The 27,473-nt window shown below is 39.1% G+C and overlaps 1 pseudogene; it reads left to right on the forward strand.

Moving 5' to 3' along the window:
* Window positions 1-647: 647 nt before the first annotated feature.
* Window positions 648-21,584, forward strand: LOC110136309 (heterogeneous nuclear ribonucleoproteins A2/B1-like; annotated as a pseudogene).
* The last annotated feature ends 5,889 nt before the right edge of the window (window positions 21,585-27,473 follow it).

Below are 27,473 nucleotides of genomic sequence, written 5' to 3' on the forward strand. Positions count from 1 at the left end.
CATCCTTAGAATGAAATTAAACTACTTACTTACCATGGTATTCAAGAACTTCCAGGTTCTAGTTCTCAAATCGCATCTCCTTTCATGCTCCCATTGGTTCTCCAGGCTCTAGCCACACTGTCTTTTTGCTGTTTCTCTAACAAACAAAATCATTCTCACCTTGATTCTGTACTATTTTCTCACCAGATCTTATATGGATTTGCTCACTCATTTCATTACAGTCTATACTCAAATGCCACCTCTTCAGAGAGACCTTTCTTATCTACCTTTATATAAAATAGCACCATAACCCATCATCCTCTGGGGATTTACCTTGTTTTAATTCTACTATGATGATCACTATTGCTCATCAAAACCTGAAATTGCATTAATTAATTTGCTTGCTTATTGATTTATCTGTCTCTCCCACTAGAATGTAATCCCCATTAAGATTACAGAACATATTTTTTGTTTTCATTTTTTGTCTTTTTACCTATAGTCCTTAGCACTCAGAATTAAGCTTGGTACTACTGGTATGTCCTCAACAAATATTTGTTTGACAAAGATTATTGAATGAATGGATGGAGAAATTGAATGCTACACATTTAAATTTGGTTCATTAAGTGATCGTTAAGCACAGTGATCTCTTGACCAGGGTCACTGACACGATGAAGGTGAAGTTAGAGAGAGATGCCAGCTACTCCTGTGAGAATGCTGAAGCAGAAGCAGACGTCAGGACCGCTTGCCCTGAGGCCATTCCAAGAAGTATCTGAGAGTGGAAAAGAACTTTTGCCAGACATTGCTGCAGGATGGTATGTCATGTAAGGAGGGGCCGAGGTGAGGAAAAGTCACAAGGCAGTTTAAGAACATAAACCTGTATAACCCAGAAGGGCTGTTGCCCAAAGAGGAACTAGCATGGGGCAAGAGAGGAAGATCACAGGTTCATTTGCCTCATGCTCTACCTACTTTTAACAGCAATAGCTGAACTATGAATTCTCCTTATTTTCTGACTTAACTATATTTCACTGTATTTTTGGTTTTGAATTGGGGCTGGGGTAAAACTGCAGCAAGAAACAGGGGAAGAGACTCACATGAAAGAAGACTCTGGCCCATGGCTGATGGGTGACTATGGGAGGAGCTTACCGCAAGCGCCTGTGCATGGACCACAGCTGCACCACTCAAAGGATGGAGTTGGCAGAGGGCTGTGAGAACCCTCCCAGGCACCAAACTGGGGTCATCCTGGGCTTCAGCAACCTCTGCACTTCACATCTCCTTGTCTATTTAAGAAGAAACCAAATTAAGAAATGTCACATTTTCTTAGAGCAAGAGAAGCATGGTAACAAAAACTGGGTTTTATATAAGGCAAGAACCAATGGTCGAATGATTGTTATATTGTTTCATTTTAAAAGATGATTTATGGTTCTGGTAGGAACCCTATCACTCCAAGTGATTTTAAATGGTCTTTGACATGTTTTTCTTTGACACACAGTGAATTTGGCATAGATATATGGAGAGCTGATTTATTATAAAGAAAAATCAACATTGTGCAGTAAACCAGTAAATTATCCTACAAACTCAGAACACATACACACATGCATTCTTATCAACTTATACTCTATTCAGTATGCACCTCAAACCAACAACTGTGGTGAAAAATTGAGGAACACTGCCTCCTCTCATGACTACAAGAAAAAGCTGCACTTATGTGGATATATTTGGCAGGTGTATGAGGTAAAAAGCTTCTTTTCACCTTTCTGTGCAAATATAACTTTAACAAGAGTACTTGAACATGCTTTTCTCTACACCACTCATAAAAATTCTTGAGGTTCTTAACCTTACTGGAAAAGAAAACCTCAGATGGCTATAAAGTAAATACACAGCATATTCTCAATATTATGGCCATCTTCAAGCAATTTCTCACACTTATAATGCATTTATTTTTATATAAAGCAGATGTGTGTCTCTGGGGCAAACCATGCCTTTTATTCTTATGTTGTGAAAGTCCCTTCTAATTAAAACAGGAAATACAAATTTCCTTGTCTAGTTCTAAGGATAAATCCTACTTAGCACAAGCAGCTGTCTGCAATTTTTGATGAACCCTTTCTGGCTATTCTAAACGTGCACGGCTGAATTCATATTTTGTGTGCACTTTTGAGTCTCCAGTCCAAAAACAAAGGGCACACCCAGCATTTCTGCATCCTCACCAGCCAGGGCTTTGCATGATTTGGGCACCTTCTCAAGTTAATAAGCAACACAAGCAGTGTTGCAGCTTCAGAAACATATTCAGAGATGAGAAAGCTGAATATATTCTGGTGGAGGGGTTAAGTAAAACACGTAAAATGAGAAGTCATTCAAAGAAAAGGCCAGGGATTGCAAGAAGGAGAGAACATAAATGAATTTCTTTTTTTTTTAGTTCTTCTTTTAAATGCTTTACATTATAGCTCAAATTGCAATTAAGAAGACTCTGGTCCCACCCTTGTAATTAAAAAGTACAAGTAGTTCCTCTACTGACCACAACAAAGGGCAAATAGACTCAAGCCCACTTCCTCTCAGGAGCCTCTCTCGTTGCTTCTGAGCGGTTCATGTACAGCTGATGAAACAGGCTATTGGGTCTAAGGGATTCAAGCCTAAGCAAGTGCATACACCGTGGAGGTTAGATACTGGATCTGGTGAGTGAGGCAATTTTTCCACTTTTGTCAAGGCTGGATTAATATTCTGACTAACTGCATTTTAGGAATGGTCAAATTAGTTAGAGTTCAGTCACCTGCCCAGGAGAGGTGGCAGGAAGGTGGAGAGACCAGAACTTGCCTTTCCTTACCTACTTAGGGGTCTGTGGGTCCCAGTTCATATGCCCTGTGCTTCCTCCACTTTTCTGCTGAGTGCTCAATGCGCATCAGAGTAGGAAGTCAGCACCCTAAATTCTGCTGGGCTGTGACAACAAAGAGCTGGTGATGAAAGTTTGCACTTACCTAATGAAATAGAAGTGTTTTGTAGCTTCATCTGTTAAGAATTATGATATGGAAATTCTTAGCTTGAAAAGGTTTTCTTTTTATCTTAAACACCTCAATTTCTACCTTTTTATAACAATGAGTTTTTTAAATGAGTTTCCTTGAGTGAAAAATGTGATGCCTGTTTTAAGAATGAAACTCTCACCCTATCCTCTTCACATATATACAACTTTCATTTTATTAGGCCTAGAGTCTTATTACTTAACTTAAATTTGCAAATTCAGCAAAGTGATGGCTGTGTCTTGGAATAATAACAAGCACCTTGGCAACTAAAGTGTCAATAATGACTATGAGCCCTTTAAAAATTGAGTCAGGGGCCAGAAGTTGCACTCATGCCTCTCCATAAACATGGCAAGAAAGTTAGTTAATAAACACCAACTAACTTTTTTCAACTGCAGCAATAAATTGTCTAATTGGCGAAATGTCCACAAGCACTGCTCAAAACACCTTGTGAATTGTTTAATTAGCAAACTCTTGCAACACTCAACAAATAGATATTGGCAAATAAGGGAGACACAGATCTCTGAAGTATTAGCTGTGCTGATAATCTAACCTGCAGGCTTTTCACAGGGACACATATTTCTTTTTTTAAAAAAAGTTTCAGACATTCAAATGACAAATATTTTCCACTTAAAATGTTCTTACAAGTAAATAAAACATAAGAGATGTACAGACAACTAGGTATAATTGTGAATCAGGTTGCTAACCATATTAGTAATACGTCTCATATATATAGTAATGCAGGGTATGTATGTATCTTCCCAATATAATGACAGCATTTTGTTCACACAAATATAACTAAATGAAAGAAAAAGAAATATCCTTCTGAAACTAAGTCTTCTTGTTATTTCAGCAAACTGCAGAGTAGGGTATTACTGGATATATACTTAAGGCTGTCCACCCAGTCTCCTACCAGCCAAAGTACTAGGAAAATTTAACTGGCAGTGATTTATAATTGTTGAACAGTCTTGGGTCCAAACTCCATGGCGTGTTTTGAACCAAGAAGTGTTGAGTGGGAAGAGTAATCCTTCACGACAACCCCTTCTGCAAAGTTACCCACACTGAAGGGAGGGTGAGCAGTCTGGGTGTGGTGAACCAAGTCCTAACACATTAATTGTTGGGAAGCCCCTGGCGGAGACTTGCTGGGTATGAATGGTTTCCTTTCTTGGCTCAGATCATCCAGGACAGATCACACTGAGAAGTGCTGATTAGTTGATGAAACCCAGGTCACAAATCCAATAGCAGTATGGATCATTTCAACATATTTTGTTTCAAGGGTGTAAACTATGTGCCAATATTTATGGTAGTGATATCTTAAGTAAAATGGTGTGTATAGAAAGGTCAAAACCCTATCTTTACTACAAATTCAAAATATATGTCCTCTCTGTCAAAAGATCAGGAAGTAGTGTGTCTCTGCTTATGAAGGAACACATATACATTCATCCCATAAAGACAAAAGAAATGTACACCTTTTCTTGGCATAGAAAAGTTTGAAAAGCATTAAATTAAGCTTCTCTCTCCTTTCTCTTCAGAAAGTACAGCTATGATTCATTACAATTACCATAAAATAACTGATTAAGCCACATGTAGCTATTCTTAGCTCTATCTGAAAAAGTTAAAATGCACATAGTCCTTATCTTCTTAAAGCTTATATATTTATCTGACACTGATCTTCTTAGGCTGAAATGTACAAGTCTTTCATATATTGGTTTGCAAAGCACAGAAGTTGAAGAGCTATGCTTATTACCCACCTAACAGTCTTTTAAATACTTGAGAGGTTCTTGGAAGAGTATCTTGAAAGGAAACCGAGTATTACCAAAGACACACTCCCCTCCCATTCCCACAATTCAGACTTAGTTTTAACTGAGAGACAGTAAGACAGACAGAAAGGAACAAGTAGCAATTTGATGTTCAATCTAGAGCAAAACTATGACCAGGCATACACACAAAAGATTTTAAAATATTTATGAGAAGAATTAAGAGGCATTCCCTTACTTAAAGCAAAAAAGCATTTTAAAACCCTTCTCTGTAAAATATCTGAGTGTGTATCTTCCTTCAGTTTTCTCTATACATAATTGTTTGTGCAAAAACTTTAGATGATCTTGTTCTCTATTTGTCTGCTTCAATTGAATAATGACAGCCACCTCAGACACTATCAGTCTTGGGGTCGGCTGGTTCAACAAAAGCAGTAGGCAGACTGATGCTTCCAGCAGGTGACCTATGATCCAAGAGTTTAGTCTCCATGAAAAAAAAGAGACCAACCCAATGATCAAGCTCTGCAGTGAAACCCCAGAGGGGCTTTTATTCTGGAAGTTGTTACAAGTAGTTCATAACCTTTGTACTCTAGACACTCATTCAAACTACCCCACCACTCTGTAAACCAGGGGCTAAGGATGCTCCGAGGCTTGAACTTTCTACCCAAACAGGGGACTGTAAACATTTGGGGGAGGCCCAGTGCTACTGCTAAAATAAACCATAAAAAAGGACATTAGCCAAGACACTTTTATTCAGGAAGCCTCTCTCAGTTCAGGGAACCCAATTTTAACTTCAACCCTTTTACTCAAGAGCTAGGCCTCAGTGAAAACAAGCAAGCCTCTTTAGAGCAAAATTTTAGAGTACTTTTAAAGTTTTGTCAGCATCCTTCGGTGCTAATAAAAGGTATATTTATAAAGGAATCAGGACACAATAGAAGAGAATATATATTTATAATCTGGATTGCAACAGTGTTTTCTTTTTTTTTTAATTGTAAATGCAGTGCAGGGGAAAAAAAAACACATGTAAAGAGGAGACTGCTACTCAAAAGAAATTACTTATGACTTAGTATTTCTGCTTCATCTCATTTGGCTGCCTTAATTTTCGATTGTTCTAGTTTTTAGTAAGAGATCTTACTTCTTTCAGGTTCAAAGATGTTTTGACTACAAATTTAATTAGATTATTTGATCCTAGACTGCAGAAAATCTTTTCTTCTTGGGGAGAGAGGGAGAGGAGAGAAGAAGGGAGCCTCCATGCTCTTAAAACTGGTGGAAATAAAATCACCAGGGGAGGCAGGAAGTGAAACTGGGTCCAGTTTGCCTAAATTGAAGAAAATAAGGAATACATTTATTCTAAAACTCAAGTTTAATTAAAATAAAATTTCACTCTAAACAAGAACTTTAAGGAGTAAAGTTGTAGGAAATAATAATATGTTCTAGTCTTTAAGTTTTAATAACTTCTGGATGATCACCATGAATTTTTAATGTTATATGATTTAAATACACCTAGTTAGATGTCTGGATGTAAATCTGTCATCCCACCAAATCATCATCAACGACTAACAACCAGGACATAACGAAGGATCCAAAGTAACTATTGAATTTAACACGCTGGGTATTTTACTGTGACAGTCTGATGAGGTAAATATTAACATCAAGATGATAATTATTTTTAGAACTGTTAATTAAATGTAAAGCACAGAAAGCCTAAAAGAGATAAAAAGGCATCTATTAACTAGAAATTCAAGGTGACCATGCCTTTAACACACAGGATGTGGAAAAGCTTTCACAAAACAGAAAAAAAAAATTACCCAAAGACTCAGTTCACTTAAAAAACAAAACCAAGCAACTTATGTCTTAGTCATGTTAATCTCCATGTCACCTGAACCAAACTTCTCCAGACTCCCTTTGGTAAGTCTTATAATAAAAATGTCTTTGAACAATACTTATGATTGCCTATTTTTAAAAAATTGGGCAAAAGATGCACAATATTTACCATTTTAACCATCTGTAAGTGTACAGTGGTACTAGGCACTTTGACGCTGGTATGCAACCTTCACTGCTCTCCATCTCCAGAACTTTTTCATGATCTCCAAACCCACTAAACACCAACTCTGCATTTCTCCCCACCTCCAGTCCTTTGTAACCTGTATTCTACTTAATGTCTCTAAAAATCGAACTATTTCAGGTAACTCAGGTAACTAGAATCATACATTTGTCCATTTGTGTCTGATTATTTCACTTAGCATAATGTTAATTTTTTTAAAAAAATGTAAATCTTAATTATCCAATTTATATATGGAAAAAAAACTTAAAGGCAATATCATTCCCCAAATACAGTATAACCATCACAGACCATCCACTCACCTCTTCAAAAATAATTTTTGCCTTCTATAAAGAAAATTCAGGTTTCAGCATCATTTCCCCCTTCAAGAGTTCAGACTCCAGAATCTTCCTGGACAAGCCGTGTTGTGGTCTACTTCTAGCCTGAAAAGAAAGTTATGCCAGCTATCCTAAGCAACCCTTTGCTGTACCACACACCTGTTCAGACAACGGGTCATTTAAACAAGCAGAATAACAGCTGAGAAAGCCAGGTCAGCTACCCTCTGATCTGAAAGACATTTACAAAACCAGTCCCCCTTCTCTGTCTTCTTTATGTGAAAATAGCAGTTGAAGAAACATGACTCCTTCCCTTCCTGTTTGAAGAGACAGTGAAAGCCCTCCTGCAGAGAGACTACTCTCTAAATTTGGGGAAGAGGCCTCCTCAGTCCTCAGGCTTAGTCCCTAAGCCTGGGTCTACAGGGGAAAGAGGACCCATCCCACCCTGGTTATGTTTGTTTAAGGAGCTAGGTTCAACTCAAAGAGTTAACGATTAACAAGGGCCATATTACATGTCACATTTTCTTGTTACCATGCTTTTTACTCCTAGGTAAAATCAAGAAGACATTTTTGCTTTCTGACCTTTCTTAAGTTTCTTTTCAGTTGGGCCTAAAGGTTTTAAAGGCAAAAAATAAACAAACTGAATGGTTAACACTGTGGTCTTTTGACAGATGAAGTCTGAATTTTCCAGAAAAAAGTTTTGTTTTGTTTTAGAAAACCGATACAACACTATAGATATAGCAGCAAAACCATTCAAACAGATGTAAAGATTGTATGAGTGTCCTTTTCCAACTATATATTTATATTTTTTTCCTAAGTACAATTTATCATTGGATTATAAGAATTAAAAGTATACAATTTTTTCCTTAATACACGTCTTTTTAAAATGTTTTCCACTACTTGTAAATTTGGAGTAATGTTTCTTTCAGTAGCTTAGGTATGAGTTAAACTGCTTTGCTTTATATACACCTCAAGAAAAGAGAAAGGATGAATGACCAAAATCCACCTAAGAACGGACTCATATATTGTAGAAAGTCTAACTCTGTAAGAAATTTATCACACAAAACGAGCAATTCCATACTGAGCCTTCCGTAGGGAGGGAAGTTTTGTCTTGGTAGGTGAAATGGATGAAGGGAGAAAACCTAGCAAGCCTGGAAAGAAGACAACTCACTATTTTCAAAAAATCTCATCTGTTTTGGCAAAATATTGATAATTGCTTTTAATTTAGAAAGAACTGCAACATTTTATATACTAAAGTACCATAAATAATTCTGGTTTAAAAATTCCTATATGTAATAATTCTCTTTTAAGCTTTCATTTTAATTTTAGTAAAACTTTCCTCATGCTCTCTTAAAATCACACAATTTTAGAATTCTGTATGGAACCTTGTGGGCGTCCCAGGTGGCCCAGTGGGTAAAGAATCTGCCTGCAAAGCAGGAGATGCAGGTTCATTCCCTGAGTGGGGAAGATCCCCTGGAGAAGGAAATGGTAATCCACTCCAGTATTCTTGCCTGAAGAATCCCATGGACAGAGGAGCCTGGCTGGCTACAGTCCATCAAGTTGCAAACAGCTGGAAACAGCTGAAGCAACTGAGCTCGCACACACGCATGGAACCTTATAGATAATGTAGTATAGTGTAACAATATCCAAACTCCTTTTTTTCCAGTAGTGGAGCTACCACTAATTAGCTTTTTTTCTTTTATTAAGCCTATTGAAATCATACCGTGCTCTGAGCAAATTTCTTCTAGATAAAGGCAGAAATCTGATTGGGGATGCAACCTAAGGGTCCAAGGCCCATGTTGGAGAATCACTTTGTGTCAGTGCAGTCCCCTCATTTTATAGAAGCAGAAACAGAGGCCCAATAAGATTAGGTGACTTCTCCAAATTCACATCACACCAGCCTCAGAGCTAAGACTAGTACCCGCGCGCTCCTTATTCACTACCTTCCTCTCCACCAAATCTTAACAGTTTGGAATTGCAAATAATTTATTATTTTGCATTTGGAGAACTAAAGAAGCAGCATAAAATTTAGTGGGGGTAGAGGTGGGGTTGTAGGGAAGTTATGTGTTTGAAATTCCTGATCACCTCAATTTCCGTTATCAAGGCCAAAAAGACGAGAAACAGAGAATCAGGAAAAGAAGGGACCTAATTGAATTGAAGGGCAAAGGCATCATCATCATCATCATCATCATCATCATCATCCTTTCCTATATTCATTCGCTCAGCAGACAGTTATCGCAGACATGGCACCAGGTACTGAGAAAGATGCTCAAATAAATTAGGACCTTGTTGCCAGGCGCTTCCTGTTTGGCATGGTGCTGCGCATGTGTGTGTGCACACTTGCATACAGTCCTAAGCGGGCTGTGATAGATGCCACGAAAGTGATGCAGGAAATGCAGAGAGGAAAGAGCAATCAAGCGTGGGTGTCCAGGGGAAGGTGTCATCTGAGCTGAGCCTCAAAAATCATCATGGGGAATGGTGGCACCAGGGTGAACTCCCAGCAGCCGCGGCTGGAGTGCAGAGGTAGAAAGGAAGGGAAGAACACAAGCCTTTCTCCCATCTACTCTGAGTGAAACAAAGGCCTCCTGCAGAATTGCGGGAAGTATGTCTGGAAAGTTACTTTGGCCAAAACTTGAAGGGGTGGGGAGTAGGGAGGAGAGGTAGCCAGGAGACAAAGTGAAGGCCAGGGCTTCAGACTCGGGGGGGCTGGGGGGTAAAGGAAGTGTTTATTTACTAACAGATACATGGAAGATAAACCCATCTGGAAATTAGATGCATAAAATTTGGTCAGTCACCTAACGGTTGTTGGTAAAAGGAGGTTATAGATTTCAACAGTTGTTCCCAGGTTCTTGTCTGTAGAAACAGTAGCAGCATAATGGGCTTTGGGGGCAGCAAGCTGTTTGCTTTCTACAATCAGTCTTTACAGCTCACCGCTGCCCCCACTTCCGCTTCCTTGTACTCTGCTGCCTGCCTCCAAAAGTGCTAATATAGAGTTGGAGAAAGCTTTTCTCTCATGTTTTTTTGGGGGAAAACCCCACAAAACTCTAATATACTAAGGCATGGAAAAGGTTAACTCTGAAGCAAGACAAAAGTAACACCAAGGTAGGAGAGAAAAGCATTCCCTTGCCTTTCTGGCCTTCAGTATTCCATAAAACGCATTTCCCTCCTGATAAGACCCTGTGCTGACCAGGCAGCCACACTTTACTGCAGGTTCACTAACTAACTGAGCTGTCTTTCAAGGATATCAGTGCAACCAGAAGAGCCATAAAATTGTGAAATTTCGAGAAGAAGGGGCTAAGTCAGCCATAGGCTTGGTCTAGCCTGATCAGTATGGCTGTGAACAGAGAGCTAAGCTGCTGACATCAGGATAACACAGTGTGGTCAGTTCTGAGTGCCCTAGTCCTGCCCATGTCCACTCATGCATTGCTTCTTCCAGAGATGTTGTTTTTGAGAGATGCAGAACCTGTGCCATCAGAAGTCTGGAAGAGGGAGAGGCATTTTCCAAATTCTAGTTTTTCAGACCAAACAAAATATAAACAAAGGCATAATACCCATTTATTATTTGCCACTACATTTTAGAATTTCTGGCATAAGCTGTTTAAGAAGTGCCAAATCTGGACTCCCCTGGTGGCACAGTGGTTAAGACTTCGCCTTCCAGTGCAGGGGGTGTGGGTTCAATCCCCTAGATTCCACATGCCTTACTGCCAAAAAACCAAAACATGAAACAGAAGCAATATTGTAACAAATTCAATAAAGACTTAAAAAAAAAAAAAAAAGAAGTGCCAAATCTGAAGTTTTACAGCTAAAAAAAAGAAAGACTCTCCCTCTGAGTTTGTTTATCCTCAATGGTGAAAAATTGAAAGCATTTCCCCTAAAATCAGGAACAAGACAAAGGTGCCCACTCTCACCACTACTATTCGTCCCAGACTTTTAGAACTGTGCAGTTCTCCTAGCCAGCTCCTAGTTTTAGCTCCAAGGAAGCCAAGGATCAGAGAGGAATGGGATTTGCTCACACTTGGCTAATCAACAACGAAAACTGACAACTATATAGGTTCTCAACTCCTGGCCCTTACTCTCTCCATTACTATAAATAGTTTTCTTATTAGTCTTAACAATTTTAGTGAAAGTCCATGTAAATCTTATTCCCTTGGTGCAACTATTATGAGAAGTTCTAGTGAAACATAACTCTGAAGATAAGGATGAAAGAAGTGGCCACCCTAAGACACATTTTCCCCTTGGGAAGTCCAAATGAATGTCTCATAATAAAGATTTACCTCTTTATATCCTACTCTTGTGTGATCAGCTATGCCACACACAATGACTAGAAGATGTGCACTATTCAAAGACCTATTTCTTTGGTGGAAGTGAAAGACTATTTTTAAAATGTATCATGCTAATAAAACCCAAAGTAACTACTTCTCTCACTGTCCTCAAAACTAAAGAAACTGCATAAATTGTGACTAAAAACGAAGTGTATACTACAAGTAGTACTTATGATAAAGGAAACGAATAAAGACTCCAAATTCTTCCCTCACTTCCACTAGTTATTCTTCTTTCCTTTCCTAGTATTTCTGATACAGGTATTAGCAGAGAAATGAAAATAGATGCAATGTGTATAAAGAATTATGAAGACCCAAGACATCTGGTTCTCTGTACTTACTAGTTTAAGAAACCAGGAAAGATCATATAGGTCACTTCCTATGTGATCATGAATCTTTCAATGTGTCTTGCTTTTCAAACTCCTTAATCAATAAAAAATTGAAAAATACCTATGATGATCTTACTTGAAGCTTCAGGAAAACTCTTATTAGGAAGAATGCCATTTTCCCTCCAGAGGAAAGAATATATTCTCAGGAAACAATTAGAAGCTCAGAATTTCCTAACCCTCTATTTACTTGTCCTTCGTTCTTCTTTAATTTAATTTGGCTACACTCAGCCTCTCTCCTGTTGCTGATGAAATACTCACTTTTCCACTCAATCAGCCTGGAACACTCCTGCGGACTCGGAAGGAGCTGCTTGGAGCAGAGCAGTGCAGAGCGGCTCTCCCCCTAGAATGTGGCTCTCTTTGCAAAAGAGGCCTGAGTCAACAGCCCTATCGGGACGATCACATGACATGGCCTTTGTCTCCTTCCTGCTGGAGTGTCAGTGGTCATGGCCAAAGACTGCAACAGGGGATTGCCAGGAGATGAAAAATGCTTCACATGTTTGTATTCTAGCTGTCAAAGAGAGAAGACAAACAGCCTTTTCCATTGCCTTCCATCACAGCCCAGAAAGGATCTGCTTCTCCCACCTGAAAGGCTCAGGACATGCCAGGAACTAGAGACACAGGAAACTAGATCTGCGGCCAGGAGCCCACTGTCCTTATTCCATGGAAATGAAAGACAAGTTGCTTTGATCACCTTGGAGACCAACCACCTCCTTCTACTGAAAACTAACCCCACGTTGGCGGTGCCTGCTTCCCCTCCACACCCCTCCAGGAACTCTACTCCCTCTACTCTGGCTTGAGAATCAGGCTAATCAGTCTGATCTGACAGATTTTAATTACATTAATTAGGGCTTTTCTGAATAGGCCTGATTAGCATCCTACCAAGGGTTTGTGTATGTGAGTGTGTTTGTGTGTTTTCTTCCCTAAAGTAGCTCTGTTAGGATCAGGACTAATACTTTCTTCTCCTCTAACAGTGGTGGAGTTTTTAGTCTTGTTCAAGGGAAAAAATTAGACATTTGGTGGCAATGGGTGTGAGAATGTATTTTATAATAAAATCAGCCAAGAAGATATGGAGTGGGGAGAAGGGATTGTTAATTAGAACATTTGTCTAGAATGCAAACATTGATTTTGCTTAACCTTCCGCTTAGTAAATACTATATTTAGTTTCAGTTTTAAAAATCCAAGGTCTTCTAAATTTTGCCCCATACCCACATCAGACTGAAGCACATAGAAATAGATATGGATCTCTGTGATTTTATCCATCACATTTCAGAGAGAACCAATGAAAACCACACAGAAGCCAAAGGAGATTTATCCTCTGTCCCTCCATTGTTTCTTAGAATAATATCGTCAGTGTCAACCAGATTTTAATGAAAATATTTCTAAATTACTTCCAACCACTAATAAAAGACAACAACTGGACTGATTTCTCAGAACACGATACAAAGTTTAGCACAGCCCGTATGTTTAGCTTTATTGATCATCTATACTTTAATTACCGCTTTAATATATGCTATTTTGAATTGTTGTTTAGTTGCTAAATTGTGTCCGACTCTTTTGCAACCCTCCAGACAGTAGCCCACCAGGCTTCTTCTGTCCATGGGACTTCCCAGGCAAGAACACTGGAGTGGGTTGCATTTTCTTCTCCAGAGGATCTTCCCGACCCAGGGATTGAACCTGTATCTCCTACATTGGCACGTAGCTTCTTTACCACTGAGCCACCAGAATAAATCATAATAAATGAGGGCATAGTTCCAGATACCAGGAAGAAAAGCTACCAAACTCAGGAAAGTTTATTTGCTTTTAAAAACAGTCTAATACGAAACTAATTTTCTTTTTTTTAAATCATGTGTCTTAAGGAAAGCAGTAAAAGAGTGGACTTGCGACCCTTAATCCAAGTTTTGAATCCTGTTGACACGGCTCTCCCCACTGCCACTTATGCAACAGCTACTGCTCTGAGGATTAAAGCTGCTATTCACACCCACCTGAGCTATGTTAATTAGGATGCTGTTTTATTGGGATAGTTCCTGAATCAGTTAGAACATTGATAAGACAGCTGGGAAACTGCATTTTCTAGCCATAGTGATATACCACAGTGATATACCAGAAAGATAAAAGTTTTTTTGATTATCTGAAAAATATCCCGATGCCATATTTTTCATTTGCAGAGTATTCAATTATCTTATCTTTAAGGGTTAACTGGGATTTAACATTTCTAGCCATTTGATTTCCTAGTCACTTTGAAGTGAAAGTGAAATTTCTAAAGGTGTCTATATATTCACCTCGTTTTTTTTTCCCCTCTCATTTTGAGGGGGAAAAATCCTCAGTAGAAATGATGTTCATGGTCTTTTTTGTTATCTTCTGATTCTCACTGGAAATCAGAGTGATCTTTTCTCCTTTCCTTGGTCTTATCTAGGTGGATAGGATGTCCTTTGAGAAGGAACCTGATTAACTCAGTTTGATGAATACCAAGCTTATTCTGGGCTCTACAATCACAAGAATGAGAATGGTCCATTCACCTACTTGGGAAGTAGCAGGAATCCAAACCTTTAACTTAAGGTTTTTGATCCACTTTGGATTAGACAGTTAAGATTTTCTAGGAAGCATTAGTAAAAGATTGAGGGAACTGAAGGATAGAAACAGGCTCTGTGATTTAATGTTGGATACTCTCCCTCCACAGCCAAATGTTTGCCCTGGGTAGAATATATTTTATGCTTTTCAATGATGGTAGCCTTCTGGCTTCCCCTGGCAAAAAATACTAAGTGATTTATTAAACAAACAGACAACAACAAAAACAAAAGAAGCAAACCCACACACAGTTACATTACTGTGCCAAATTTCACCTAGTATCCAATTTAATTACTCAATTACAACTTTCAAATCTTCTAACAGTTCAAAGGAGGAGAAATGAAGTTAAGAGTTTTGACATAATTTGGGGTGTGTGCAGGGGTAGAGAAAGAGATTTTTTTTTTTTTTAAAGCAACAACAAAAAGAAGAGCAAAAAGGGAGAAAGTGGTTGATGGGAGAAAAAAATGTAAAGCTTTTCTTTAAAAGTGAGAACTTCAAATGGTAATTTAAAAAATATAGATAGACATTGACAAAAAAGTGTGTGGGGAGGTGGGGAGAGAGAGAGTAGGCGTAGGGAGTAGGGCATAAAATTAACACAGAAAAGAACTGCAAGTGAGAAAAAGCCTTTCCTCAGGTTTTAAAATAGTCACTCCAAAAAAATAAATAAATAAAAAATGAAATAGTCCAGTGTACAGCAACAGGGTCTCAACGCATTTTGTTAAACTAAATTCACTGACAGTCACTTACTAATCTCAATGCCACTTACTGTTAATTCAATTAAAAAAACTAAAGTCTGAATGTAAGCTCTCCACACATATTTTCGTCATTATTAGGTCTGCATCTTACTAGAGCATGACAGTCCTTCATCTGGCTCACTCAGCCTGTCAGGCAGCCAGCCACAATTTACTCAGTCTGCACTGGCCAGCAGGCACTGTGCTACGCCTGGGTGTCCAGTATTCAGCAAAATGGACGTGGTCCTTACCCTTCATGAGGCTAATTATTAAGGGAGAGACTGACATGAAACAAGTAAGTGTAAAAATATAACCACCACATGTGGGAAGTGAGAGAAAAGGAAAAAAAGAGAGGGTGCTGTGTGAAAGAAGAGAGGAATGGGGTGTTCAAGTAAGAACGTTCTATGAGGGAACTCAAGCTGAAGCTTTCAAAGAAATTTTGGCCATACTCCACAGTCTGTGGGACCTTATTTCCCAGACAAGTAATCGAACCCACATCCCCTGCATTGGAAGGCAGAGTCTCAACCACTGGGCCACCAGGGAAGCCTAGCTTAAAGGTGGCAGCCTTGTAGACTGCAGAGGGAGGAAGAGGACAGGGGCGGAGGCCAGGTGGGATGGAAAGAAGAGAAGCATCTCAGCACTCCCAGGCCAGGAAGCCCTCAGTGAGTTCTGGGGGTGGAAGGACCACAGCTGTGGCTGTGTAAGCGACGCGAGTTGAGGCTGCAGAAGCAATAGATCTTTGCAGCTCCTGGTGAGAAAAGGATTTCCTTCTGAGGATCATTCTAATAGGATCAAAAGTTAACCATTTATTCTTAAATTAACAACTTTTGTTGCACACTCAATTGTGGAAATATACTACAATAAGAGAACAGTTAAATAAATTAGGTACATCTCATGATAGAATATTATCCAACCATGTGAAAATGCTTCAAAATGATATTTAATGATACCAAAAAATGTGCAAGATATTTAAAATCAGTATATACATAAATATAAAAGAGCAATTTTGTAAAAGAGAAATGTATCTGTAGTTGTAGTAATAGAAATAGTAGAAGGAACTACACTAAAACATTAAAAATGATTAAAGCTAAATGGAGGAATTTCATTGATAGATGGTCGACTTTTGTTTAACTTTGTTTTCCAATTATCACACAGTAAAGTGACTTCTATGAATCTTTACACATGTATAGATTCCTGTAACAATCAATTACAGGGTGAGTCCATCGTGCCAAAAAACTCCCTTCTGCTATTCCTTTATGGCCACACCTGATGGCTTAATTGTGATAACCTTTAGTAGCTTCCAAACTCTCTACAATTAGTATGCATTACTTTAATTTTCAGGGACTTCCCTTGTGGCTCAGCTGGTAAAGAATCCGTCCGCAATGCAGGAGACCTGGGTTTGATCCCTGGGTTGGGAAGATCCCCTGGAGAAGGGAACGGCTACCCACTCCAGTATTCTGGTCTGGAGAATTCCATGGACTGGATAGTCCATGGAGTCGCAAAGAGTCAGACATAACTAAGCGACTTTCACTTTCACTTTCATTTTCAGGGGGGAAAAGCCACATAATTTGAAGTAGTAGAAATAAAAGAACAACACCGTAAACAGTAATTCTCTAAACAACGACTTTTTTTCTTAACCATTATTTAAGATTAATATGCTTAATGTGGGCTTCCCTGGTGGCTCAGATGGTGAAGAATCTGCCTGCAGTGTGGGAGACCCAGGTTCATATTCCTGGGTCAGGAAGATCCTCTGGAGAAGGGAATGGCTACCCACTCCAGTATTCTTGCCTGGAGAGTACCATGAACAGAGGAGCTTGGTGGGCTATAGTCTAGGGGGTTGCAGTCGGACATGTCTGAGCAACTAATACACTTTTTTTCATGCTTCATGTATTTTTAAAATTTTAGAACCTTCCTTAACTAACTCATTCTGCTCCTGGCCAGAAATACTAAGTTTTTAGCAATGTTAAAATATATCATCACTGGGAACTGGGCCAGGGGCAGGCTTTTTGTCATCCAGAAGACTCTCTCAAATGAACATCAGTGAAAAGTAGCAGAGACATATAGTAACATTAATAGCGATGCCAGCTCAAAGACCTGTGAGCAGAAGAGACAGAATTCAACACAGGAAACATTACTGTTCTTTTTCTTGTTTAACTAAGAATTTATTCCAGTGATATGAGCACATGTACAAGTAATCCTAGGTCTTGCACAATTTTATAAAAATCAGTCACATAACTTTATAACTATTATGGTCTATTCTGATTGAATTATCCAGCACTGAAAGTATATACTTTATTTTGAATTCGTTAAGCAGAAAAATATATCTCTATGAGGCTACATCTAAGTAGACAGTTTTCTTCTGGATGGGATTTCAGGAAGATGATGGCTTGCAGTGCTCAAGCCAAATCCAAGCAGGGAGCAGCTGCTGGGGCCGGGCAGGCCTGGATGGGGGAAGGGTGGCTTTCGACTCATCTATATGGAGGTTTAAAGCAGAGACATTACTTTGCCAACAAAGGTCTGTCTAGTCAAGGCTATGGTTTTTCCAGTAGTCATGTATGGATGGGAGAGTTGGACTATAAAGAAAGCTGAGCACCAAAAAATTGATGCTTTTGAACTGCGGTGTCAGAGAAGACTCTTGAGAGTCCCTTGGACTACAAGGAGATCCAACCAGTCCATCCTAAAGAAAATCAGTCCTGAATATTCATTGGAAGGACTGATGTTGAAGCTGAAACTCCAATCCTTTGGCCACCTGATGTGAAGTACTCATTTGAAAAGACCCTGATGCTGGGAAAGATTGAAGGCGGGAGGAGAAGGGGACTATAGAGGATGAGATGGTTGGATGGCATCACAGACTCAATGGACATGAGTATGAGTAAACTCTAGGAGTTGGTGATGGACAGGGAGGCCTGGCGTGCTGCAGTCCATGGGGTTACAAGGAGTCGGACATGACTGAGTGACTGAACTGAACTGAACTGATGTGGAGGTTAAGACTTGGATGGAAAGACAGGGTGAAATCTGGATGGTATCCCCACTTGATGCCAAACATACACAACTGTGAGTTCTTAGCCTCCAGAGGATCCTTGGAAAGCACATCCTACCTCCACACTCCCGCCCCCGCCCACCTCCCCAAGAAGGACACAGCCTGAAGGTTTACATTGACCTCTTCTTCCAAACAGAGCTGGATAGGTGAACTGAATTATTTTTGCCCTAAAGTTAGGCAAGTGCTCAGCTTTGCTGTGCAAGAGATATGGGAGGTAAGTGCTTTCATTCTTTGCATTTTGAGAGGAGGAAAATGAGGCAGACAGTGGTTGAGTAACTTGCCTAAGATCAAAAAGTTGGTAAGTGGTGTCAACAGGATTCTAATCCAAGCAGTTCAATTTCAGCATCTATGTTACTATTACCTCTCCTAGAAGACTGTGTGGTTTGTAGTGGGAAAAAATAGAAAATTAATGAATGCCCTGTAACAGAGAATGAGGAATACATTGATGCAGTCATACCAATGAATGCCAGGCATAAATTAAAGTTGGATCTGTAATAGGTTTAGAAGGATTTCCCTCATGCATGTAATGAGAAGAGCAAGATACACAATATAACCTGATTTTTCAAAAACAATGACAGGAAACGTTGTATAACTTTATGTTCCTCTATAATTATATGATTATGGAAGAAGGCAATAAAGGACACACATCATGATGTTAACATTAAAAATGAAGTTTTTATTCTTAATTCATAAAATGCAAGTTAATAATAATTCTTCTAACTATGAAAAATAAGAAATAGGTAAACTTCTGACCTACTATAGACAGGTATGTATTCTGACAACACCTGAGCCTACAAGGTACAGGTTAGAACTGGAAAGTCTGCTTTATACAGAGAAGCTGCTGACTGCTACTGATGGGATTCCTAATCACTGAGAAAGTAGAACAGAAACTAGCAGTATATCTCTTAAGCAGACTATCTGCAAGCCCCTTCAATCCTTTTATTAGAGGCTAAACACACTGGTTTGAGTGTGGACAGAGGTGGTGTGCTTGTATTATGTATGCAAACACATAGGCACATGTGTATTTATTCTAACAATACCATGCTCTCCATTACTCCAGTCTAGTTGTAAGGAGGGAAAAAAATGAATCAATTCAGCAGGTCACTTTGAGCCAACTCTGGAAATCAGTTGGATGCTATGATTTCTTCATTAATGTCAATAAAAGGAGAACAATAGGTCCAGCATTAAGCCCCTCCCAGATCAAGATAAGAAAGAGTTAAATAGATGATAATCCTTGCATTTAGCTGACTTTCAAACATGTCATTGCTTAATCATTTCTTCCTCACTGTGCATTGTACAAAGACACAGGGAATGTTTGGAAAGCCTTGGTCTTAGGGATGAGGAAAGGAAGAGAGTTTCTGGAGAGGTGTGGGGAGAGGAGGAGGAGGGAGGGACACACAGAATCCACAAAGGTGGACAAGCCAGAGAGATTTCACAGGTGAACCTTTACTAGGAAATGAGACACGGATACTTCACAGAGGTGGACAAGCCAGAGAGATTTCACGGGTGAACCTTTACTAGGAAATGAGACACGGATAATTCACAGAGGTGGACAAGCCAGAGAGATTTCACGGGTGAACCTTTACTAGGAAATGAAACCATTTCTTAATTGACATTTGGGAAATAGGCTAAATACAATCTCACTAAGCCTCTAAGGACTAGCTAACTGATTAAGGCAGGGATATCAGCAAGAAATACTTAATTCTAATATTATATGACAATACACATGTGACTAATCCATTTAGTACTATTGTTTTACAAATTAGCTTGTTTTAACTTTTTAAGTAACATTTTAATCATGTTTCACTGAACACATCAGGGTAATATTATATACTTGAATTTATATAGGAGAGATGGAAGGGAGCAAATTCCAGGTGGCTTATATTTCAATCCTTACAAAATAAAAACCAAGTAAAAAGAAAAAAAAAAAAAAAGAAAGCTATGGTTGTTTCCTGAAATGAGTGGGCTTAGGAATGTAGACTTGTCTGATAAGTTGGCATAATGTTTCAGAAACATTTATGAATAACCAAAATAGTAGCTATAGAGGGTAATTGCCCTCTCTACAATTAACGTTCTACAGTGTTATACAACTGTAACAGGAATTGGTTCATTTGTTTCTTAAGAAAAACCTAAGAAGACTTCTCTAAATACATAGACCAAATGTAATTTTCTATTCTTGATGTACTAACAATTTACATCACAGAAGTTCTCCTTACCGGTCTCTTTGGTAAGAAATGTCCTGACTATCTCCAGCAAGTTACTGGTTGCCTTCATCTCAGGTGTGGGTCATAGCACAGCTATTGGAACTGGGAGAACCAGCATTCACAAATCAGACTGTTCTGGAAAACTGAAAGGTGCTCAAGAATTTCAAAGGGTGGCACCAGGTCGTTGTGAAGGTGCTCTTAGAAGGTGTTCCTGGAGCAGTGGAGGTTCTCCCCTCAGATCCGGGGTGAGTTAAGTTCTAGTTTCTTGTTACCTCAGCATTGTGAACAGTCAGGTTGCTGAGCTTTCCCAGAGATCTGCCTCATCTCCCTCACCTTCCCTCACCAGGAAAATGGCTGAAATGATGGAGTCCGAGATTGAGCAAAGCTTCCAAACTGTTACTTCTTGGAAGAAAAAGAAGGAACAAGAACAATTCCGTAAACTCTTTATTGGCCGCTTGAGCTCTCAAACCACAGAAGAAAGTCTGAGGAACTACTACAAGCAGTGGGGAAAGCTTATAAGCTGTGAGATCATAAGGGACCATGCAAGCAAAAGATCAAGAGGGTTTGGTTTTGTCACCTTTTCGTCCATGGCTGAAGTGGATGCTGCCATGGCTGCCAGACCTCATTCTATTGATGGGAAAACAGTTGCCCCCAAACGTGCTGTCCCAAGAGAGGAATCTGGACAGCGAGGGGTTTTCCTGACTGTGAAGAAGCTGTTTGTTGGTGGAATTAAAGATACCGAGGAACATCATCTTAGAGATTACTTTGAGAAATATGGAAAAATCGATGCCATTGAGATAATTACTGATAGAGAGTCTGGAAGAAAAAGAGGGTTTGGATTTGTGACTTTTGATGACTATGATCCCGTGGATAAGATTGTGTTGCAGAAAAACCATACCATCAATGGCCATCATGCAGAAATAAGAAAGGCCTTTTCTCGACCTAAAATGCAACAAGTCCAGAGTTCTAGGAGTGGAAGGGAAGGCAAAGCTGGTTTTGGAGATTCTCCTGGTAATGATGGAAATGCTGGACCAGGGTCAGGACGAGGAAGTAGCTTTGGAGGACGATCTGATGGATTAAGAAGTGGTCGGTGGACTTGGTCATGGTTATAATAGGTGTGGTGGATGACCAGAAAGTGGCAATTTGGGAGTTAGCCCTGGTTATGGAGGAGGAAAAGGAGCTTATGGTGGTGGAGGACTTGGATATGGATAGACGAGAGGATCTTTAGCTTCCTATTTTACATGGACTTGACTGTATAAAGAGGGGATAAAAGCCCAGAGATAACAGGGAAGCTTTAGGTTATCCAAATAATTAGTGACTTTAAGGAAACTCTTCTCTCAGTCATGCCATGACTGTGGCAGTGAGGTAGCAGAAGACACCAGGACAGATGCAGAGTCATTTGTGAATGGATTGGTTTACTTAAGAACATCACCTTACTATGGAGGAAAGAATGAAAAAAAAAAATTGCTTTTGAGACAGTTTCCCAACTTTTTGTTTCTTTCAAGTAAGAGGATGGAAGAATCCCTTCTTCGATAACATTAAAACTGTTTTCTAGGATCATGGTATAATGAGACATTTAAAAAACTGAAGTGTCTTGTAGTATTAAGAAGTTGTTGTACATTTATGATTTAATAAAGACTTCTAAAGGAAAAAAAAAAAAAAAAAGAAATATCCTTATCCTTTGGAGAAATCTCTTAGTCTCTCCCATCCCAACAATACAAGTTGAAAAGGTAGAGATGACCACAAGAAATCGAAAGGACTCTAATACCACAGCTACTTCTGCATTTTCTAAATTCACAGGCTTCTTAAAAGAGTGTGAGAAAGAAAGAAGATACCTTACTTATTTTACAAATATTTTAAAAACGCATACTTTTATGTCACCTCATTTGCTCCCCTCTAGCAATCGGTCATTAGGATTGACAAATTTTATGCAAACTTGAATTAGATTTCTGAAAATACATGCAGAAGGATACAACATATGTGTTCAAAATGGCAGCTAGAGGAGATTCTGGGAAGATGGTGGAGTAAGAAGTATCAGGAATTTATCTCCCACCTAAATAACAGTCGCACTGGAAAAATCTGTCTGATGCAATTATTTTGGAAGTCAGGTAGACCAACACCCACCATGGGAGTCCCAGAAGGAAAAGAGGGAAAAAGAGGAAGAATATTTGAAGAAATAATGGTGGAAGTTTTCCTAAATTTAAAGAAAGACATGAGTGTGAACAACCAGGAAGCTCAGCGAACTTCAAGTAAGATGAACTTAAAGAGATCTGCACTGAGACATATTATTATCAAACTTTCAAAAGACAAAGAGAATAAAGACAAATTAGACCATGAAAATTAAAATCTGCGTATCAAAGGATACTATTAAGAGTGAAAACTAACAAATGAAATGGAAGAAAATATTTGCAAATTATATATAAAGACATTAATATTCAGAATATATATAAAGAACTCCTAAAATTCAAAACAACAAAAACCAATTCTAATTCAAAAGCAGGCAAAGGGGCTTCCCTCGTGTCAGTGGTGAAGAACCTGCCTGCCAGTGCAGGGAACGTAGATTGGATCCCTGATCTGGGAAGATCCCACATGCCACTGAGCAACTAAGCCAGTATGCCAAAACTACCGAGCCTAGGCTCTAGAGCCCAGGAACTGCAGCTACTGACCCCATGCGCCGCAACTACTGAAGCCAGTGCTCCCCAGTAAGAGAAGACACTGCAATGAGAAGCCCGAGCACTGCAACCAGAGAGCAGCCCTCACTTGCCACAACTAGAGAAAAGCCCTTGCAGCAACGGAGACCCAGTACAGCCAAAAATAAATAAATATTGAAAAAAAGAAGCCAGCATGATACATGAGAAAGTTTTTTAAAAGTAGGTGAAGGATTTGAATAGACATTGCTCCAAAGAAGACATATGAATGGTGAATAAACACATGCAAAGATGCTCAGCATCACTAATCAACAAGGAAATGCAAATCAAGACCATGATGAGAGAATATGCTATTATCAAAAACCCAGAAGATAACAAGTGTTGGAGCACTTATGGATAAAATGAATCTTTGTGCACTGTTGGTTAGATTGCAAAATGTTGCAGCCACTGTGGACAACAGTATGGTGATTCCTCAAAGAATTAAAAATAAAATTATAGTTCAGAAAATCCACTTCTGGGTATATACCTAAAAGAACTGAAAGTGGAATATAAAAAAGATATTGTACACTCCTGTTCACAGGAGCATTATTTATAATAGATAAAACTTGGAAACAACTCAATTGTACATTGACTGATGAATGGATAAGCCAGATATTGTATATATAATAGAATATTATTTAGCCTTAAAAAGGAAGAGAATTCTGATATATGCTATATCATGGATGAACCTGAAGGACATTATGCTGAGAGTTTTAGTTGTGCAAGATGAAAAGAGGTCTGGAGATAGATGGTAGTGATGGTTGGAAAACAATATGAATGTACTTAATATCATTTAACTATACTCTAAAATATGGGTAAGATAGTAAGTCTTATGTGTATTTTGCCACAATACAAAAACAGTCACAAAGCAAATATAAACTAAATAAAGCAAACTCTGGGAATTGTTCTTGTCAAGTAATTGGTGAGGGTTTGCTGAGACTTATGTGAGAAATGTTTCTAGATGTTTCTAGTCAAAAATCAAGCCAGGTACAACACTGGTAGATTCCCAAAGCAAGGATGAAATAAAGGGCAAGGGTTTTTATCAGCTGTATGTCTATTCCATAAGTTATATTTGCATTTTCCTTTTTGTACCTTTACCTAAATCTTTGGATGATAATAGCATATATTACTGAAACATCAAAAATAAAGGCTGTTTGTTTTTTCCTCTGATTTTGAAGCAAATTGTTTTTTATAAATAGCATCTGTCAGCTAGGGAATGTGTTTGAAGGGAAACAGAAAGTTGTAGCTTGGACTCTTTCTATTTTATTAAGCAGATACTACACGTCTAGTCAAGGCTATGGTTTTTCCAGTGGTCATGTATGGATGTGAGAGTTGGACTGTGAAGAAAGCTGAGAGCTGAAAAATTGATGCTTTTGAACTATGGTGTTGGAGAAGACTCTTGAGAGTCCCTTGGACTGCAAGGAGATCCAACCAGTCCATCCTAAAGGAGATCAGTCCTGGGTGTTCATTGGAAGGACTGAAGCTGAAGCTGAAACTCCAATACTTTGGCCACCTCATGCGAAGAGTTGACTCATTGGAAAAGACCCTGATGCTGGGAGGGACTGGGGGCAGGAGGAGAAGGGGATGGCAGAGGATGAGATAGCTGGATGGCATCACTGACTTGATGGACATGAGTTTGGGTAGACTCCAGGAGTTGGTGATGGACAGGGAGGCCTGGCGTGCTGCGATTCATGGGGTCGCAAACAGTCGGACACAACTGAGCGACTGAACTGAACTGAACTGACTGACACACATCCTAAACCACTTTCTTGGCCTATACGAGTTACATGGGTTTCATCTGGTAAATGGGTATTTGAAATAATTTAATTGTTCTGTGTTAGCTTTCATTCACTCTAGTCAATGAAGACGGAGAAGGCAATGGCACCCCACTCCAGTACTCTTGCCTGGAAAATCCCATGGATGGAGGAGCCTGGTAGGCTGCGGTCCACGGGGTCGCTAAGAGTCGGACATGACTGAGCGACTTCATTTTCATTTTTCACTTTCATGCATTGGAGAAGGAAATGGCCACCCACTCCAGTGTTCTTGCCTGGAGAATCCCAGGGATGGGGGAGCCTGGTGGGCTGACATCTATGGGGTCTCACAGAGTCAGACGCAGCTGAAGTGACTTAGCAGCAGTAGCAGTAGCAGTCAATGAAGAAAGCTCCCAATGAAAAAAGATTTCAAAGAAATCTAAGTCAGTAAGATTTCTTCCTCTCATAGGAGTATGAACTATACTACAAATGCTTCCTGATTCTGCACTCCCACCGAATATTGGTTTACTTGCCTTGAGAAGTAAGAAGATAACAATACCTACTAAAAGCCACCTTCCCCTTTTGGAAAATTGTTAAGATTATTAAAAACAAATCTTCACACTGAATGTTAGATATCACTATAACAATACATGTGAACTTAACATTGACAGTTACAATTGAGTAATTAGTTCTAAACCAGCTCTCCAACTAAAGCCAATTTGAGCACTGGACAAAAATATGAAACGTTTTGAGATATAGAATAGACAACATAGAACTGGGATCTCTGAGAGATGCAAAACTAACAAGATGAGCCCTCCCACCTCCCAAATTTCTGCCTGAGCATCTACAAGATACAGCAAATGAAAGGACCCCAAGAAGACTACTGCCATCTCATTAACCTTAAGTGTCAAATATCAAGGAACTAGGCAGCACAGGTGATTGGTATTTGTATGGCAAAGAACCAAACAGAAGGGAGCTCTGCAGAGGAAAAGTTTAACAAATCTGCAGGTGGGTCACCTTGAGTCTCTGACTGAATGGGCTTAGAATCCTTTAAGTGAGATTCCATAAGGCCAAGAAACAAAGAAAAACTACTAGGGAGCTATAAGTAGAACCACCACCATCACGAGATGAACAGACCATGGGGTATTATTCAACAACATAAAGGAATGAACCCTTTTCTACACACAACAATATGGGTGAATATCAAAACCATTATGCTAAGTGAAAGAAGACAAAAAAATGAGCACCTACTGCATAATTTCATTTACATAAAATTCTAGAATATGCTATCTAATTTATAGTGATAGGAAGCAGATCAGTGTTTGCCTGTGGACAGGGGTGGAAGGAGGAATAGATTAATAAGATTACAAAGAGGCACAAGGAAACTTTCTTTTGAGAGGAATGGATAGAATATTTATTATATTGAGTGTGGTGATGAATTTGCAGGTATCTGCAGATATCAAAACTCATCAAATTGTACACTTTAAATATGAGTAGTTTGGTTTGCTTCAATTATACCTCAATAAAGTGGAAAAACAAACATACATATTGTTTTTAACTTAATGATACAATGTGAACACATTTCTGGACAAATGCATATGTTTCTGTACTGTTTTAGCATTCCATTACATGAACATATTGATTTATTTAACCAAACCCTTATGCTTCGATATTCAATTTGCTTTCAACTGCTCACTATCATGACCCACAGACAATATTTTCAATGAGTGGCCATGTCTAACTCTGAGTGGCATTACTTCTGTTGGTTAGAATACAACACTCATGAAGCAAAGGTCCAACATTGAAGTTCTGTTCCATAGCTATGAATTTGGAATTAACCTTAGTCTTGAACTGCTATGCTAAAAATACACACAATTGGACCAAGAGGCACTAGACGAACTCAATATGAGGTAAAAAATCAACACAAATCCAGCAGTACCAGAAGAGAAAGAGGCATATGCTAAAACGGAGTATCCATCACATTATCTCTGAACACAAAGAATATGTTTAATCAGCCTTAAAAGAAGGAAAAAAGGAAAAATATTCATTGCATGTCTTCAACATATATTCTGGGGTGGAAGAGGAATGCAGAAGAGCTTCCAAGGAAAATAATACTATCTCAGCTCTATCATGCCAAAGGCTAACCGTACATTGAGGAAAAGGAATTAATAAGTAAATTCACATTTGCAAATCCACACAGGGGATCATGTGTAATGAGCTAACTACACTTGTCCACGTGGCCTGAGATCCAACAGTAAGAGATGGTGAAATGGTCAAAAAAAGCTGCCAAAGGACATTACACTCAGGTTAAAAAAAGTAAGAATATAAGCAATAGTTTCCTCTCCCTGCAAATAGAGGGCTTTTTTTGTTTTGTTTTTGTTTTTGAAGACAGCTCTCAAATGTTACAATTAAAACCACCATTTTAGGATAAAGGAATAATACATCATATAATACCTACTTGGCACTTTTAAAAACAATCAACCACTCCAGTCTGTTCTCTCTCTTCCCCTCCTTCCTGGTCCCCCGCCACCTATTTTCCATGCAGCCGGTACTTTACAACTCTTTCTCTCCCTGCCTGCTGGAGCAGACCTCTCCTTCATGCCAAAACTGCTCTTTGAAGTCTGCCCTCCCATTAGGGCTTCGGTGTAGGTATTCAGACTGATCACACAA

The sequence above is a fragment of the Odocoileus virginianus genome, chromosome 19 (assembly GCF_023699985.2).
Source record: "Odocoileus virginianus isolate 20LAN1187 ecotype Illinois chromosome 19, Ovbor_1.2, whole genome shotgun sequence".
Taxonomy (NCBI): domain Eukaryota; kingdom Metazoa; phylum Chordata; class Mammalia; order Artiodactyla; family Cervidae; genus Odocoileus; species Odocoileus virginianus.